This window comes from Bos taurus, chromosome 3, assembly GCF_002263795.3.
Source record: "Bos taurus isolate L1 Dominette 01449 registration number 42190680 breed Hereford chromosome 3, ARS-UCD2.0, whole genome shotgun sequence".
Taxonomy (NCBI): domain Eukaryota; kingdom Metazoa; phylum Chordata; class Mammalia; order Artiodactyla; family Bovidae; genus Bos; species Bos taurus.
In genome coordinates, this window is record NC_037330.1 from 86,788,622 (window position 1) to 86,806,790 (window position 18,169).

Sequence of the window (18,169 nt, forward strand, 5' to 3'; positions counted from 1 at the left end):
AAATGTGTATATCCTTTGGGGACAGGTGAAGAAATTGAAGCCCAGAAAGATGAATTCAATTGGCCAAAATCACTGTCAGTGGCACAATTGGGTGTTGAATCCAGATGTTTGATTCCAAAGGTAGTTCTCTTATCCACCAATCAGAAGTTGGATACATCATCAGTGGGTTTGCCCTGGAAAGGACTCCTGTATCCAGAAGACAGGGATGGAGACGGGGAGAGACATCCCACCCTGACATGGGCTCATGTTACTCTCTGGGATCAGACTGGAGAAAGCACCTGGCTCAGCCTGTGGCAGCTTTAGCTGCTCACCTCTCCCACTCCCCCGGGGACCCCCTGGGGTAGGTCATATTTCTCTCTGACATTCTTGGAATATTTTATGATTCATCCTTGGAGCATGACCTCCTTAACTCTTTTCCCATGGAGGAATTTCTTCTTCCTTAGCTGCAGAGCTGCATGGAAATGCACAGAACTTACACGAACAAGAAAGAGGGACACCCTTTGGTGCTTCATCTCCTGTTCCCCCCATAAGCATGACTTATTGGAGTCTCATCATCCTTTATTAGCTTGTTTTAGAGACCATCAAACCTGGACAGGACCAGAAGGGACCTCATCTTCCAGACAAGGGACTTGGCCAAGGAGATAGACAGAGATAAGAGCTCAGGACTTATACTTGGAGTCCTAAGCTCTTTGCATTCCAAGTTCATAAATTTGTGATTCCTGACATAGTACAGTGTACTAACAAGTTCAAGATGAACCAAAATTTACAGGTTGGTCTATGGCATCCATGTTTTCAATGAATATGTTCCCTGTTCCTGCCCTCCAAATAGGTTAACCTTTACCATGTTTCTAGGTTCCATATATATATATATATGTTAATATATTGTCAACTAATACTTTCCTAAATCTCTTTCTAGGGCAGAACAACTGAACTGAGTGAGCTGTGGATGACCAATAAACGAGTGAAACTCCACAAGGAGAAAATTCTTGCAGAGCTAATATATGCTGCAAAAGAAACGTGTTAGTTGCTCAATTGTGTCCTACTCTTTGTGACTCCATAGACTGTAGCCAGCCATGCTCCTCTGTCCATGGAGTTCTCCAGGAAAGAATACTGGAGTGGATTTCCGTTTCCTTCTTCAGGGCTTTTTCTTGACCCAGGGGTTGAATCTGGATCTCCCTCATTGCAGGCAGATTCTTTGCTATCTGAGCCACCAGGGAAGCCCATATACTGCCAAAGTTAATTACAAATATTTTCTTCTATGGTGCTCCTGATAACCCTGTGAGAGAGACATTGTTATCCCCATATAGATATAGATATATGTTCATATAGATATATGTTCTTAAAGATAAAGAACTAAGATTCATAGAAAGTAATTAATTTGCTTAAGATCTCCCAGCTTGTAACAGAGCCAGGATCCAAACTCAGATCAACTTCACTACAAAGCTTGAGGTCTTTTCACAACCCTATCATTTCCAGAAATTATTTGGGTTTTACAAAAGTTTGAATTTCTCCAGAAGTGCAAGGACTCTTTGATTAGCAGCCTGGGGACGGATTTGCAATTTCTCAGGAGGAAGGAGGGGGGACAGTGATAGCAGAGGTTACACCCCACTCCATTCCCCATGCGCCACCCCTCTGACATCATGTGCATGCAACTCATTTCTGGAAGGCCCTGCCTAGCGAGGCTCCACCCAAGTGGCCCAGCACCATGGAAAGGAGCCCATCCTCTGGGCCAGGGGTGTCAGTACTTGCTCCCAAGGCACAAGAGGAAGCCAGAGGCTGCGTGAGTTTCAGGCCAGACATCAGAGCCTAGGACCCAGAGGTAAATGGCTGGAGGCATCCAAGAAATTCCAGTAGTTCCATCTCAGTGACTTAAGATCCTAGTTCTGTGGAATACTCCTCAATGGCTCTCAATAGCAGTCAGAATAAGTTTGAAGTCTTATATCTGGGCATACAAGACCCTTCATGACCTAATTCTTGCCCTTAACACCTATCTCCTTCTTGCTTATACCTTTTCTCTAACCGCACAAACCACCACCACTGTTCCATGCCCTGGTTCTTCTCCTACTCCCTACAACACTTGTTACTTCTTTGTTTGGATAACTCCAGCCTTTCTTTCAAAACTCAGCTTTCAGCCATAATACTTCTGGGAATTCTTCTTGAAAGTCCAAGTCTGAGTGCGATGGCCCATCTTATCAATACAACTCTCCTCCATCACATTGCTTTGCTTCATGTCTGCCATCTCCCTTAGAATGTGAGGTACTCCAGAGCAGGGCTGTATCTTAATCTGTGTTGGTGTGCCCAGCACTTAAGAATGGTTGGTCCTCATTTGAACAAAATATCAGAAAGAGCTTTTGGTTATTTCTCATCATCAAAATGAAAATGCTTTTTACTTCTGAGCACATGTAAAGATGATCTGGAATGTTTATTTTCTCACTTTGCCATCTCCCATGCCAGAGTCCAACTGACATACACATTTGGGATCCAGGGACTTTGTTCCTCCCTTTTCGATTCCCTTCTTTTTCTACACTTGCTTCCTGCCTATATGTCCTCCTCCCCTGCCCAGAATCTCAGGTTCAATCCAAAGGGCAGCAGTAAATCTATAAAGCTTTAGGATCTTTCAGTTCTTCTGAGTGGAATAGCGGCATTCAAAGCCAAACCAGCATTTTGACTTTCTTAGTAAACCTTCAATGTATTTTTGTGCAGACACAACCTTTTTATCTTTATCCTGTCTTACTAACAATCACTTCTCGCAAAATATTTGTGGCAGGAGAAAGAAGGAAGTGAGGCGGAAATCAAATGCTAAGTTTTATGGAAAGATTTCATATAGAAAAAGATGGGTGGAGGATTGGATGGATGAACAGATGAAGGGCAGGATGTGTAGATGAGTAAATAAATGAAGTGCCCTTGTTTGGCCTTGGCCCCTGATTCTGCAATCCTGACCTTTCTTGTGCTTGCTCCCCTGGATAGTCGCTGTCTTGAATCCCAGGGCCCTGAGCAGAAATACTGATTGGGATTCAATTATTGCAGAATCCTACCTGAAACTGATCACTGTAACAGTCTTCCTAGTGCCTCCTAAGCTTCTAACTTCCTAGTATCTCCATATCCATAGACCCATGTACTTGTCAGTGTAACCCCCTTCTGAAGTCACGGAGTAGACAGACCCATTAACAGTTATTTATGAAGGATCTACTAAGTTCCAAGCCCTGTTATTGGCTTTTTAAGTAGAGACTATAACCTGCTGCTGTACCACACTCTCTCATGGTCTAATGGTTCCACACACCAGCTTGAACCCCCTCCGAGAATTTGTAGGTACACCTGTGTACCCCCAAACTTGTTTGTTCTTTAGTCACTAAATCATGCCCGACTCTTGGAAACCCCATGAACTATAGCTCCTCTGCCCGTGGAGTTTTCCAGGTAAGAATACTGGAGTGAGTTTGCCGTGCCCTTCTCCAGGGGATCTTCCTGACCCAGGGATCAAACCCGCATCTCTAACATCTCCTGTATTGGCACGCAGATTCTTTACCACTAGTGCCACATGTCCTTACACATATAAAGCCAGGATAGTAGGTTAGATAGAGCACCTGTTAGGATATCTGCCATTGGAAGTCTCTGATAGGCCCTCATTCAACTCCTGGGTTACCTGTCCCTGCCGTGTGCCTCTAAAGTATCCTAAACTTCCCTACATCCCTGGTACTGGTTCTCCAGGATTGACATGTTTGTCTACCCTGTGATAAACCATAATGGAAAGGAATATAAAAAAGATTGTATACATGTGTAACCAAGTCTCTTTCCTATACAGTAGAAATTAACACAACATTGTAAATTAAATTTAAAAAAGAAATGGCCTTCCATACTGCAGTGAGTTCCCTAAGGGCAGAGACTCATGGTTTTCCTCACTCTTGGGCTTCCAGACTTTCAGGGAAAGCCTGGTACAGTTCCTGAACTACTGCTTTGAGGCATGCACGAAGGAACACACCCAACCTCTGTTTTATAAAACTGGGTCTCTGAAAGTTCCTGTTTCTTGCTCAGCCTGTCCCTTGGCGTCACCTGTCTGGTGAGGTCACACACTCAGGACAAGTAAGTCCAGTCACTGCGAAGGGGTAGGAGCCTGGACGACCGGGTCAAACCAAATGGTGGCGCACCCCCCACCCCGGAAGGTGTGTGTTGGGGGGACGGCGCTGGAATGCACGTGATGTAACCACATTGCTAGGCCCGGTATTAAACCCCTCTAATTTGGTTTTGAAAACATGTGGTTTTGTCCTTGTTCAAATATTGATTTTAAGTAACTTGAGCCTGGCAGAACAGGCCTTTGCCAAAGCCAATGGGGCTGTTTGTTGCCTTAATGACATTTCTGTGTGTTTGCATAACACGGGCCGGCGGTCGAGTTGTCGCTCCCCGGGAAGATTTACGGGACTTTACACTTTGGAAGATATTGAGACAAACTGTTGATGAAGGCCCAGGGCATAAATCAGACCCACTTGGGCCAACAAAGGACACTTTGGAAACTTTGCCAACCACCCCTCTGGTGTGAGTGAGGGGTTTGGATTAGGTCAGCTGGTTCCAGAGTGTGCTGCCCACAATCCTTGGATTTCAAGGAGCAGTTGGAGGGAGGCAGAGAAGAGGAGTGCTTTTGGGTGTGATGAGGAGCAGGCAGGGTTCCATGACCTTTCAGAACTTTATCAGTTTTGTAATTATGGTTCTTACTAGATCTCTGCGAGTAACAATTAAAAAAAAAAAAAATTGAAAAACATGTAAGTAGTAGACTCTAAAACGCCTTCCAGACTCTAAACTCTCATACTAAATTGCCCTGGGTCCTAACAGGAAACAGATGGCTTATTCAAATGGAGTGATTGAGGACAGTTTAATGAAGGGACTACTAAAAAGGTATGAATGGAATTAAGGGAAACAAACAAGAGTAACCAGGCCCTTAGAGCAGGAGCTATGTGGTGGCTTCAGCAGAAGGCTACCTAATGGGAAGCGAGGCCTTTGGTAAAGGGGCACAACCACTGCCAACCTGTGGTCTCAGAGGAGGGAGCATGGAATAAATACTCTGCTCTCAAATCTCCTGAGGTTGCCTCCCATTGGTTGAACCCAATGGAAACTAGAGGGTTCATGGGGTCCATGGAGGCCATACTCCTGGGGTCCTGAGACACTGAAGTGGAAGGGGGATTTGCAAGGGTGAATGGAAACCACCCAGTTTATATCAGGAGTCTTGCAGACCAGTGCAAGATGGCAGGAGGTGGAAGGCCCTGTGTCTCCTCCACCCTCTGTCCATGGCCAGCCTTCAGCCAGGCATCTCACATCTTCAGCTACCTTATTTCTGTTTTTGATCAAATAGAGTTTGGTGATTTCTCCACATCTTTTCCTGTGCTGCTGCTGCTGCTTCTGCTACATCGCTTCAGTCGTGTCCGACTCTGTGCGACCCCATAGACGGCAGCCCACCAGGCTCCCCCGTCCCTGTGATTCTCCAGGCAAGAACACTGGAGTGGGTTTCCTGTGCTAGAAAACATCATATCTACCTGAACAGGGAAATGCTGGTTAGCAGAGTTTGAAGAGAAAGAGTGAAGGATATTGACTAAGATCCTGGACCAGAAGGTCATAGACAACTGGGTTTCAACATTGGCTCCTGTCTCTTAATAGCTGGGTGACTTTGGGTACGTTATAGCATGTCTTAGAGCCTCAGCTTCTACCCTGTGAAATGGAGACAATTATATTACCTTACAGCACTGGAGCAGTGACAAAATGAGTTTAAACATGTAATGAGTGTGCTTAGAGTTAAGCCCCTGGTTAGGAATCAACTGGGAGCAGTTATTCAAGAGTTCACTCACATATACAACAGTATTAACGTTCTCATTTCTTATTAATCTTTGCCTTCTTCTCGCTCTCTGTCCCCATCTTTATGAATCAAGAATCCAGCAGTTTGGGGTTAGCACCAAAAGACATTAAATTAGATAGCCTTTAACCTTTGAGCTGAGCAAGTTAACTCTTCAAATTCTGCCCTTGGGGAGGAACATCCTCTCATCTATCAGAGACTAAGCTTCTTCAGTTCTGCCATTCTTGTCACCACAACAAACTGGCATCTTCGGGGCACAGCAAAGTGCGAGCATGGCAGTTTCCTGCTTTCTCTCTCTTTCAGGGTGAGAGGTTCAGCCAGGGCAGGTTGGCCCCCCTGCACCTCTGGGCACATAAAATCCTAGCTCCTATCAAAGCCAAATGGACAGAACCACGGGCACTGGTGACCTAAGGCTTCCTCCTCCTCGTTCTAACAAATGCCACTCCCCTGGGGCCTGCGGAGACAAATAAACAGTTCACATCTCAGCAGCTGGCCCTGGCTGTAAGTCTGCACGATTTACCTTGGCTCTCACTGGCATTGTGAATGAGGTCATAGAGGGAGGGGACAATGGAGAAGACCTCTAGGAGGGCAGCAGTAAAACACGCCATCGGAAGGCGGGAGAGGACACTTGAGTCATGGGGTCCTTGGCAGCTGTCTTTGAGAGGTAAATAACTTCAAAAAGTCCTTGACTGGAAGATAAAATGTGTGCTTTTATGCTTACTAAAGGCCATCTCTAGACTTTTCTCTCATTTATTTTTATGAAATCAATTTCCTTAAGGCCCAAGAGTATGGTATGGTAAAACGAACGAGACCTGGAGTGGTGAGAAGAGAGATAGATTTCCAGCACCATACAGGGGTCTGTGGTGGATGAGGAAATCTAGTCCATGCTTACCTCTCTGGGACTCTCCTCCTCACTCCCCATGTGCCAGTTGTACTGGAATTTTCCCATCAGTTTTCCTGAGATGCGTACCCTCTGAGTCCTTCTGGAAATCTCTCCTCATCACTCTTCCTTTGGCTGATTCCTGTATAGTCTTCAAATTTTTGACATTCTACAAAGAATGTCAAAGAATGACAAATATGTCATTCTTCAGGGTCCTTTCCTATTTCACTTCTTCTTTTTTCCTTTTATCCTTCATGATATCTGAAATGCAGGTGTGATTACTGAGATTTGAGCAGCCATTTTGGACCATGAGGTAAAGGTTAAAGCTGTACATGGCAGAACTGCAAGATAGAAAGAGTGTGAATCCCTGAAGTTGTCATAAAGATGCATACCAGTTTTAAATTTCCACCTCTGGATTTATTTTTTTCCAATTGAGGTAAAATTTATGTAACATAATTGGCCATTAACCATTTTAAAGTGTACAATTCAGCGGCATTTAGTATATTTACCAGGTTATGAAATAATCGTCTCTGTTTAGTTCCAAGATCTATTAATCACCCCCAGAAAGAAGCATCATACGCATTATGCAGTCACTATCCATTCCCTCCTTTCCTCAGTCATTAGAAACTATGAGTCTGCTCTCAGTTTCTATGGATTTGCCTATTACGGACATCTCATATACATGGAATCGTAGTATCTGTGACCATTTGTGTCTGGCTTCTTTCATTCAGCATAATGTTTTTGAGATTCATGCACATCAGATGGATTATGTATCAGTACTCTGTTCCTTTCTTTGAATGAATAATAGTTCCTTTGTGTTTATACCACATTCTGCTTATCTGTTCACCTGTTGATGGACATTTGGGTTATTTCCACTTTTTGACTATAGTGAATAGTGTTCTATGAATGTTTGTGTACAAGCATCTCTAGATTTCTTTTACACAAGCCAGGAGTATGGTTCTGTCTACCTAACCCATTTTTGTTTGGAGTTTTGTCATTCTTAACTGGTCATAATTTTAGCTTTTATAATGTGTAACGTGCTCAACTGCTCAGTTGTGTCCGACTCTTTGTGACCCCATGGACTGTCGCCTGCTAGGCTCCTCTGTCCATGGAATTTTCCAGGCAATAATACTGGAGTGGGTTGCCACTTCCTTCCCCAAGGGATCTTTCCGGCTCAGGGATCTAACCCACGTTTCTTACATCTCCTGTATTGGCAGACAAAATCTTTTACCACTAGTACCACCTGGAACGCTTATATATGGAATCTAGCAATTACAATTTTTAAAAATCTTATTTCTTACTTATTTATCCTGTCTAGAAGTAGAGAATATTAAGAAGCAGAAAGATCTGTGTTATCATTTTCTCTCCACCAACATTTCCTGTGTTTCTTTGGACCTCAGCAGCTTTATCTATAAAATGGGGATAAACAGGCCCTTGAAAGCAGAGGTCTAAGCCAGATAATCTCTCATGGTCTCTTGTGTTTAATTCTTCAAAGTGTGTTTTGAAAGGGCTAGAGGTTACAGGAAACTGCATGAAACCCATTAAAATGTCATTTCGTTTTCTTTGGAACACTTTCCCAATTTCATCCCCTTCTATTGTCCGTGAGCTGGATTTTTTGCTTTCATCTCCCTGCCCTGTCACACTTCTAAAGCTGCATTTTTCACAGTCTAGCTTAAATTTGTTGTATACATATCTGTTTTCTTGGTAGAGCCTATAGTCTTGAAAAATAAGTTGTTTAAATGGAGTCTGCTTTTCCAAACAGAGGAACACGTAAAACCTAAGCACACAAACAACATATATTCTGGGTGTTTCCCAACTCCTTGTCATTCCCGTGGCCTTCTGAGCTCTTGGGCCTTGGTATCTGTGTTCTGGTATCTCTTCCAGTGCCCCTTGATAAAGACATTGTTTTTTCGATGCCAGTCTTGTCCCTCCTCAATTCCATCTGATCATTTGAGCCACAGATACAGCTTAGAGCCGTGCCATACTCTAGGGTGTTGCCTTGGACCGTGAAATTCAGTGGCTGAAAGAAAGACCTCAGTTGATCAAAGTTTTTGTTTTGTTTTTCTTTGTTTGTTACCAAGGAATAAAACCTAGAGGCAAAGCGCAATCCTGGTCCTTGTGGTAACCTAAGTTGAAGATGGTGAATAAAACTATTAGGCAGAATTCTTTAGTATAAGTCTAAAGATATGCTTCTAATTCCTGTTTCTCTCTAAATTACCTCTCCCTTCTGCCCCCTATATGAGTCAATTCCTGGCATATACCAAGGGTATGTTAAATGAATTAAACTTGAAAACTTTAAAAAGTTAATAATAGCTAATGTGCATATTATACAAATACTTATCACATGCTAGGCATAATGAAAATTCCTTTATATGGACCTTCTCAGTTATTACCTGCAAAACTCTATGTGGTAGATACTTTAATTATTTTTATTTTATATCTGAAAACATGGAAGGTTTTTTGACAAGCTAAGTAACTTGCCCCAAATCTCATATCTAATAAGTAAGGGGACCTTGTTTTCACTCAGGTCATCTGATATTAGTCTCCACACACAACTAGTCTTCTATGCCCAAATGAAATTCAAATTTATATAAGTATTTCCATGCATCCCTTTTTCCATTCATCAAGCTTGTACTGAGTGTCTCTGCTTAACTACTTGCTTAGGATAAAGAGGTAACTAAGCAGGACATCTATGCAAAACATGGAAATATGAAGACATTCAACATTATTTCTGGTAAACTCTAATAGTCCTTAATCCGCAGCTTCAGTCACAAGGTATTTTTAATGTTGAAATCCTTCTGAAGCCCTCCATATCTGCTTTTTAAAGAGTTTTAAAATCAACATTTATTTCTTAAAAGTTAGCATGTGCATAGTATGAAAGCAAAACGCATAAGCAAAAAGACAAAGTCACCCATAATCACAAGAAGTTTACAATTTAATGTGTCCTTCTAGGTCTAATTTTTGTATTTAGACAACTATTCATCATTTTTATTTAATTAAGTTAATAATAAAGTGGGATTCCCTGGTGGCTCAGCAGTAAAGAATCCACCTGCCAAGCAGGAGATGTGGGTTGGATCCTTGGGTCAGGAAGATCCCTAGAGAAGTAAATGGCAACCCACTCTAGTATTCTTGCCTGGGATATCCCATGAACAGAGGAGCCTGGTGGGCTCATGGGGTCGCAAAGAGTCAGACATGACTTAGCGACTAAATAAGAACACAGTAAGCATGCTAGGCAAACTACTACTTAAATATCTCTTAAGTATAGCTGAATAATAGAACTCAAAGATATCAGGTCCTAATCCCTAAGACCTATAAATGTTATTTTATGTAGCAAAGACATTGTAGATGTGATTAAATTAAAAAATTTGAGATGCGACTATTTTGGGTTATTCATGTGGGCCCTAAATGCAATCACAAGTGTTCTTGTAAGAGGGAGGCAGAGGGGGATTCGAATACACACAGAAGTTGTTGTCATTTCTTTTCAGTCTCTACATCATGTCTGACTCTTTGTGATCCCATGGACTACAACACACTAGGCTCCTCTGTCTTCCACTATCTCATGGAGTTTGCTCAAATTCCTGTCCATTCAATTGGTGATGCTATCTAACCATCTCATCCTCTGCCACCCTCTTCTTTTACCCTCAATCTTCCCAGCATCAGGGGCTTTTCAAATGAATCAACTCTTTGCATTAGGTGGCCAAAGTAGTGGAGCTACAGCTTCAGCATCAGTCCTTCCAATAAAAATTCAGGGTGGATTTCCTTTAGGATTGACTGGACTGATCTCCTTGCTGTCCAAGGGACTCTCAAGAGTCTTCTCCAACACCACAGTTCAAAAGCATCAATTCTTCAGTGCTCATCCTTCTTTATGGTCCAACTCTCACATCCATGCATGACTACTGGAAAAACCATAGCTTTGCCTATGTGCACCTTTGTTAGCAAAGCAATCTCACTGATTTTTAAGGCAATGTAACCATAGAGGTTCAGAGAAGGCAATGGCACTCCACTCTAGTACTCTTGCCTGGAAAATCCCATGGACGGAGGAGCCTGGTGGGCTGCAGTCCATGGGGTCGAGAAGAGTCGGACACCACTGAGCCACTTCACTTTCACTTTTCACTTTCATGCATTGGAGAAGGAAATGACAACCCACTCCAGTGTTCTTGCCTGGAGAATCCCAGGGACGGGGGAAACTGGTGGGCTGTCGTCTATGGGGTCACACAGAGTCGGACACAACTGGAGCGACTTAGCAGCAGCAGCAGCAGCAACCATAGAGGTTGAGGCTAGGTTGATGCGGCCACAAGCCAAGGAAGCTTAAAAGAGGTAGGAATAGATTTTCCTCTGGAATCCCCAGACAGACATCCCAATTTTGGGTTAGTGAAACTGGTTTCAGACCTCTGGCCTCCAGAACTTCGAGAGAATAAAAGTCTTTTGTTTTAAGCCACCCAATTGGTGTTAATTTGTTACAAAAGCCACAACAAACTAATATGCCAACTTTGCATACTTTGCTCCTTTGATGACCTCTGAGATCACTAGGCCAGGACAAGTATGAAACATACAACGTAGAAAATTGTTTCAAACAAGCAGATTAATTTGCCCAGGGTCACATGGCTAGCAGGCAATGGAGCTGGGATTAAAACCTACTACTGATTAACTTCTGAGTTTTGCAAACCACTTTATAGTTTGTAACCACCTTTACTTAACTTTTTTTTTTAATTTTCATGGACACCCAGAGCAGATTTTAAAAAATTTATGTTGATAGGGAATTTGAAGTTCAACAAGGTGAAGGGACAGACCTTCTATCACAATGGAATAGCAGTAGTAGTACATCACAACCCAATCCTGGTTGGGTCTTTGGATTCCCCTCCCCTGAACCCACCTCCCTTGACTGAATTAGGGGTTCCTGCCATGAGCTTCCTGCAAGCCTGGTTGCAGGCACCCCCAGCTTATCAGTCTGACCTTTGGTTTTTCACGGCAAACCCCTATGTGGAGGAAGCTGCCATTAGGCAGTCAAGTCTCTGCATTGTCCTTATTTAGAATTGCTTTCATTTAAACTGGCTCTGCTCTTGCAAAACCTGTTTATTCTGGTTTCCTCTCCCTCCTGGCTGCTTGACTGTTGTGAGCCCAGAGCACAGCAGCTCCAGCTATCAGACCTGGGCCAGGCCAGGCAGGGCCAGGAAGAGAACACGAGACTCCAGAGAGAGGGCACAGGAGGGCTTCATTTCCCCTCCCAAGTTGTGTGCCAGAAAGTATGGACACCCTCTCTTTGTGGTGTTTCTGTGGGTCCTGGGGAGAATGGGCCTTTCAACATACACCCCTGCTGAGACTGACCTCAGAGAGTACAAAGAACTGAAGGAGAGACCTTTACTTTCTTGAACTCCTAACAGTTTTAGAGTAACAATAACACTAATAATAATAATGATAGTTCTAATAATATAGCAACTTCCTTTTCTTCAGTACTGACTGTCCACCAAGCAAGCTACTAAATATATTATGTAGTTTATTTTGTTTAATCCTCAGGATAACCATATTAAATAGATACTTTTAATAACCTTGTTTAGTAAACAAAGGAAACCTTCCTAGTAAACAAGGAAACTTTAGAGAGGTCAAGGTTATATGGCTAATAAGCCAGAGGAAGTGATTTGAAGCTAAGTATGTCTGTCTCTAGAGTGTGTTCTCTTATGCAACACTCCCCATTAGGGACCCCACTTTGTAGAAGAGGGAGGTTCACAGAGCAGAGTGGCTTGCCTGAGGTCACACAGTGAGTACCAGCAGAGCTCATTGTCCAGGATTCCAGAACAGTATTCTTTCCAATAGGTTACCCTAATGTGAACTGTAATTTTAAAAAGAAGAAAAAGCAATTCAAGATTTCCCACTTGCCATCATTTGAAAGGCTTTTCCTCCACTCTGTTTATCCCTTTGAGTTCATTTTCAAGATGTTATTGTCTTTGGGTCAGTACATTTCTTCAATGGGCATATCTGGGTATAATTTGGCAGCAAGAAGAGAAAGAAAGCTATGAGGTTGAAAGGAGTGAACCTGCCAAGTTCACCGTGACAGCTTTACATGGAGAACATTTGATGAAGCATGTTTCCTGGCATCACAGAAGAGTCTTACCACTTCTGGGGAGTGTCCTCATTTTGCTGTTGAGTAAAGTGAAGTTCAGAGACAGTATGTCATGTATCCCCTGCAAATAGCCAGTAAAAGAGTAGAGCTGGTCCCCTGAGTTGTCTGCCTGCCTGGTGACAGGGAACAGAAACACTGCACACAAGCTGGGTTTCTCCCAGGCCAGAGAGTCCCCTCCCCAGCCATCATTCCACTTTGTTTTCTGTTGGAAATCAGAGTCTGTTGGCAATTTGGCTCTTGCTCAGGAGAGTGAAGGAGAGGGAAAGGAAAGCTTCTCAAGTGAATTTTCTTCATTGTAGGAGAGGTGATTTGAGAAGAAAGCAACCCAAAAAGCAATGCAATAATTCTTTTACTCTCAAGTCACTCTCTCATGGGATCTAGAACACATATTTTCAAAGAACTTTTTAAAAACATGTGCCATGCACAAAAGGGTTTAGCCCTCTTCCAGGTGTCTGGCCCCTTGTTGAGTTCTGATGCAAATGTCAACATCTGCATGGAGAGTGTCATCAACAATTACAGGGGGTGGGTGAGTGGATGGCTCATGGGCAGGGCTATACTCCTGCCCTGTCCAGCAGATTCAAAAGTGAAGATTCCTTTAGAGGTCAGCCAGTCTGTCCATTTGAAATATATGGTTTCCTTTCATTTGCCCCATGGTTTTTGTCTTACTCTTGTTCTGATTATCTTCTGTTTATGGTGCTCTTCCAGGAATCTCACAGTTTTCGATGAGGTTTGTGGTTGGCCTTTTAAAGGGTGATATGACACTAGTTTAATGAGGATGAAAGAGCTATATTCACAATCTTCTTATTCCCTCTAATTTTTCTGCCTCATAGTAAACAGTGTGATCCGCATACTCTCCCCAGAGTAGGAAGAGAAGCCGTGGGCATTTTGCTAAAAGTAAGGTTTGATTTTCTCATCTATGTCATAGACATGATCATCTTGGCCTTTCCCGTCTCATGTGGTATCGAAGATCAAAGAAACATGGAAACTTTAAAAATGCTAAAGTGCTAGAAAAGGTGCTAAATTATTGAACAGACTATGATTTGGAGAGTTCCCGCCCCTTAGTGGGAAAACAATCCTAAGTAATCATTAATTTAGCAACCTGTTGCTACCCAGAATCTTCTCTCTGCTTCTCAGAGTAGAATACCAAGGATGAATATATGGGCAGTGAGGGTGGGGGTGATGAGTAGTAGGGCGCTTCCAAGGTTGAATCAAAGATGATTTTCAAGTCTCAGAGATGGCTTTTGCTAGCTGTTTGTGCTAAGCAAAGCACGTACTCTTTTCCAGGTCCAGTCTCCTGATCTGTAAAATGGGACTACAATGCCTCCCTCACAGGGTACCAACATGACTGCCAAATACTGAACACTTGGCTTGTATCAGCTATTTGATTAATGACTTCAGCACTCATAATGCCTTGGAAACCCATGCTTCATTAGACTGTTTTTAGAGTTAAGGGAATCTGAAGCTCAGAGGAGATCAGCAATTCACCTAGAATCATAAAGTGAGTTGAAGAGGTAGAATTCTAACACAGATCTAATTATTCTAAAATCCGGTAACTTTTCACTGCCTCACTTTACTTTTGAGGGTATATGTGGCAATGCTTTAAAATCAGTCAAATGATGTGGAGAGCCACTTGCTTCATGAAGAAACACTTACTTAGGATCTGTTTTGTCAAGAACCTGGGATGCAGTCTAGGGATGGAAGCCATGGGTTTAGTATTTCCTTCCTTTGGGCATCATTTTTCCTGTAGGTCCAATTAAAGAGGAATCTCTTAGATCCTCTTTAAAGTGCCATTTTGCCTAGCTCTGATTTTCTAAAAGTATGTATCAAAAGAACTTTGGAAAAGTAATGAGACACAGTGAATATGGGGAGGAGAGAACAGATGTTCATCCAAGTCTGATATGCCATGTATGTATATGTCATATACTGTGTGTTTGTGAGTCTCCAAAGGTGGCTACCCCCAAAGCTCCCCTCTCTGTACCTGCATTCTGCTCTTCACATGAAGAGCTGAAGTCCAGTTCCATCTTCCCTTTGAATCTAGTCTGGCTTCAGTGACTTACTTGGCCAACAGAATCTGCAGAAATGATTATCTGGGACTGCCAGGACAAGGTCGCAAGAAGCTTTGTTAGTACTGGTTCTAGGAATGCTCCTTCTTGGAACCCAGCCCTGTTGCTGTGTTGTTACTGTATGTTTCTGTTCCATGCCACATGGAAAGTCCGTGATAGGTGTTTCAGTCAACAGAAACTTAGTTGAGCTCCCAGGTAACATCAACTGCCAGCCGTATGAGCGCCCCATCTTGGATATCTAGTCCAGTTGAACCTTCAGGTGACTTTGGCCCCAGCAAATATCTGACTACAATTCATGAGAGGAAGTAAGCAAAAACTGCTTGGCCAAATCCAGGCAACTAAGACAACTGTGAGAGGCCGTTGTAAGTTGTTGTTGGAAGCTACTAAATTTGGGGTGGTTTTGATAGGCAGCAGTAGATAACTGAAACACATGGTTTAATTGCCACAATAAGACTTGTGATTTTAGCCCTTTTTATAGGGAGGACATCTGAAGTTCAAAGAGATTAAATTAATTGTTTAAGGTCATATGGAACGTGGCAAACCTTTGTTCAGAAAGGAAATCTATTTGATTTTAAATCCTGCATTTTAAACTTCATTACCAAAGGGGTTTTTTTTCCCCTTTAGCCATTTATTTACAAAACCATTAAGTTGAAGTAGAAACTGAACCTAGATACTGCTATATATATAATAAGATTTGGGGGAAATTATAAAATAATAACTTTAATTTTCCTTTATTGGCTATTAATTATATTTTAATGATGTGTGTTTATGGCTTATAATACCAGGATTATTCTTCCCACATTTTCAGTGAAAGTTTGGCCAAATTGCTGGCCCAAATCTTTGTGAAATATCTACATATGAGTCAAAGTGTGTGGGATCCCTTTGTCTCTCCCGAGTTTTCTCGGCCCTGTCTCCAACTGTGCAGATATGTCTGCCACCTACCACTTCTATTGCCCTGAGAACCTGGCCCTTTATTCAAAGCTCATTCAGAAGATGATAAGTGAATGTTGATTCTGGAAAGGTACTATGCTTGATCCCGGGGACTTGGAATCTGGGATTGAGATTACAGACAAACAGACAAAAAATCGCACATCCATAACCCAGAGTCAGGATGGAGTGGAGAGGCTCTTGAGGGGTTTGTGAGCTCTTCATTCCCCTCTGCTCACATCCAGCATACCTTGAGCTACTTTTAAGTCCCTGAACTTGCTGTCCTATTTCTCAGCCCTGGCTTTATTCACGCTGTTTTTTCCTGCCCTTCTTCACCTCAAAAGCTTCTGTGAAGTTTTATTACCTCAACTGGCAAACTTAGCAAATGGCTATGCAATTGTCTGCTACTCTGGGTATCTATCCTTTTAACTGCATTCCTTCAAAGCAGGGATTGTCTTTTGTCTTTTTTTCCATTTTGTTTTCCCTGCCTTTTAAAAAAGAGATCAAATTAATAACGTCTAATGACCACCACTAAAAACAATAAAACTGGATTAATGGATACAGACACTTTTCAATCAGTGTCACTCTTCTGCGCTTTGTTTGGGTTGTTTGATTTGAAAGACCTGAATTGCTTTGGTGAGAAGTTTCCAATACTGTATTGAAAGAGTGAGCTTTCTAATTTCAGGGGCGTGGGGTTCATAGAGGGGACAAGCGTTTCCCATTCAAAACGTCCACAAAGACAAATTAACTTGGCAGAGTGTGACATCATTACTTAACAACAATGCAATCGAAGAAATAAACAAGGTAAGTGTAGATTGTGTTCCAGATTGAAGAGGTTGAAATGAGGGTAATGTTTCAGAGAGTAACTGGAGCCCAGAGAGGAAAGAGGGATTTGAGGTAGGAGCTGGAGAAAGCCCCTTTGGAAAACTGGCAAGTTTGAGGAGATAACTAAGAGTGAGAATAATCCAGATATGCAAACAGCAGAAGGAAGAACATTCTGAAGAGTACAAAGGCTCCTGAGCAGAAATAAGCCTGGGAATGATCCTGAACGTTCCTTTTAGGAAACCACACCAGAGCCTTCAGATAAACCTAGATATTCCCAGTGACCCCATATAGACGCCTGACCTCTTTTCTCAAACACAGTGTCACTTGAGCAAACTTGGGACACACTGGACCCATTTGATAGCCGAGGAGTAGAATGGAAATATGACAACTGGTTACTGACAGGCCATAATGAGGTCCCAGCAACAGTCTGGCTTCAAGTCCAAGAGTCCTAACCACAGTTTCACACCACTCTGCAGTGAGAAGGTAGAGTCGTTCCTTAAACCCAACCTTCTTCCACCAGAAACCGGGGACTTGGTGCCAGGGCAGAATTTATGACCTAGTAACTGAGGACAGAAATAATTGGTTGCATTAGTGCCTGGCAGTCCCAGACTGGGCTCCACTCCGGAGGGGCGGCATGGATTGAAATAGCTGAGGAAAGTTTACTTTTCTCAGCCCAGGTGCTCTGCTGTGGCCAAGGTAGCCCTAATGAGCTCTGCATATTCAGGACACAAATAATTGATGGTCCAATTTAAAGTGTGCAGAGGCCACATTTCTTTCCAGGCTCTGAAGGAAAAACACCAGCTGAGGAAGAATGAAGAACTGCCTGTTCTAAGTTATTTTCCTTCTGTGGTCATTCAATCCCCACGAAGACTGTGCCTACCCAATCAAGGGCCTGGATAAAGGAGGCAATTACCCAGAGAAGTCAAGCAAAAAGAAAAGGACAAAGGGAAAGCATGCACTGAGGATGAGGGGCTGGGCTACATGCTAGAATGAGTACAGCTTTTAACATAGCCTGCTATGCACCGAAGCTTGAGCTAAGGTCTTGGACTTTGGGGTCAGATAGATCTAGATTTGAAAATGAATTCAACTACCTTTAAATGGGTGATCTAGGCAAGATTAAACTGCTTGGTGCCTCGGTTTACTCATCTGCTAAGTGGGGATGAACAGACTTTGGGGCAATCGAACTTGGATTTCCATCTCATCTCTGCCACTGATACGTCATAAAGGGCCAGTTACCCAAACTCACATGTTAATTTCTTTATTTCTAAAGAGGAAGTGAGTAAGTAGTTACCTATGAGTTCTTCTGGGAGGACTTCTTGAGATGAGACATAAAATGAATGTGCACGGCCCTCAGCGGGATCATTGTGAATTTGTTACTTACCACTGGTTAATCTCTAGGACAGTGGTTCTCAAAGTGTGGTCTCTAGACCAGCAGCATTAGCCTCACCTGGGGATGTGTTAGAAATAACCCAGACCCAGTAAATCAGAAACTTTGGGGGTAGACCCAGCATGCTGTGATTTAT